General features: G+C 47.8%; 1 protein-coding gene across 1 annotated transcript in view; it reads right to left on the reverse strand.

Annotated features, from left to right (window-relative positions):
• Slc13a3 (solute carrier family 13 member 3) overlaps window positions 1-1,469 on the reverse strand; it is a 70,381-nt gene that overhangs the window by 31,994 nt on the left and 36,918 nt on the right. The gene's annotated exons all lie outside the window — the stretch shown is intronic.

Below are 1,469 nucleotides of genomic sequence, written 5' to 3' on the forward strand. Positions count from 1 at the left end.
GAGAGGCAGAGAGGCAGAGAGGCAGAGAGGCAGAGAGGCAGAGAGGCAGAGAGGCAGAGAGGCAGAGAGGCAGAGAGGCAGAGAGGCAGAGAGGCAGAGGCAGGAGAATTCTGAGTTTGAGGTCAGCTTGGAATCTATAGTGAGAGCTGCCTGTCTGAAAATCAGAGGCCATGATTCTGCTGGACTGGCTCACTAGTTTATCTCAGGAGCTGTTCATCTCCATTCCCCAGTTCTGGGGTTATGGGTCCACACTGCAATGCCTGGCTTTTCTTATTTGGATTCTGGGGTTTTGAATTCACAGCTTCAGGCTTGCATAAGGACCACTTTACAGACTGAATTACCTCCAATCCCTCAAGTGTTCTACTTCCTGTCTAGGGCTGCTATAAAGTGCTTATATGTATCTGGCATTAGGAATTGTATGCACAGGGTGTGAAGTGAGGGGTATGCTAACCCACCATGATTAAGGCGATCAGTTCACCACATACAGGTATCTCAACCACATGCACGTGTCTCAGAAACACCTTGATGTTTGTCAGTTATTTCTCAATAAGTCAGGAAAAGAAAAAAGAAATGAAGATTTAAAAAATTGCACAGGGTAGTGGTGATGCACTCTTTTAATCCAAGTACTTGGGAGACAGAGGTGGATGGATCTCCTGAGTTCAAGGCCATCCTGGACTACAGAGTGAATTCCAGAACAGAAAAGACTGCACAGAAAACTCTGTCTCAAAAAGCAAAACACAACCAACCCACCAAAAGAAATTGTAAGCCGGGCACGTGACTCAACAGGTTTGCCTAACACACATAAAGCCCTAGATTGGCCTCTCACAGTAAAATGAAAGTGAAGTTACTGGCCCTGGGTAACCAGGCACGTTCTAAGCCATATTTGAAAACTCATCTTCAAAGCTAAAATGACCTGAGTTTGATCCCTCTGACCCACATGGTAGAAGGAAAGACCTGGTTTCCTGAAAGTTGTCCTCTGACCTCCACATGTGTGCTGTGGCTGTAGACACACACACATACACACACACACACACACACACACACACAAGGGGGGCAGCTATGGACTAGCAGGAGGCGAATGTCTGAGGGTCTTCCCAGGCTGGGGTCTTGTTGCTTGCCTCTTGAGAGGAGGAACACAGGAGAGCATCAGTGTGCTTATATGTCCATGTTTTTGCCACGATACACATGTTTGCTTGTATGTGCATGTGTGCCTGTGGAGACCAGAAGTCAGCCTTGAGAGTCATCCTCAGGTGGTGTCCATAGTTTGTGAGTGGCATCTCTCATTGGCCTGAACTCACTCACCAAGAAGGTTGGTTGGCTAGCGAGTACCAGTAATCTCCCTGTGGCCATGACACTTGGCATTTTTCCTTCCTTCCTTCCTTCCTTCCTTCCTTCCTTCCTTCCTTCCTTCCTTCCTTCCTTCCTTCCTCACCTTCCTTCCTTCCTCCCTCCCTCCCTTCCTTCCTTCC

The sequence above is a fragment of the Mus caroli genome, chromosome 2, assembly GCF_900094665.2.
Source record: "Mus caroli chromosome 2, CAROLI_EIJ_v1.1, whole genome shotgun sequence".
Classification (NCBI taxonomy): Eukaryota; Metazoa; Chordata; class Mammalia; order Rodentia; family Muridae; genus Mus; species Mus caroli.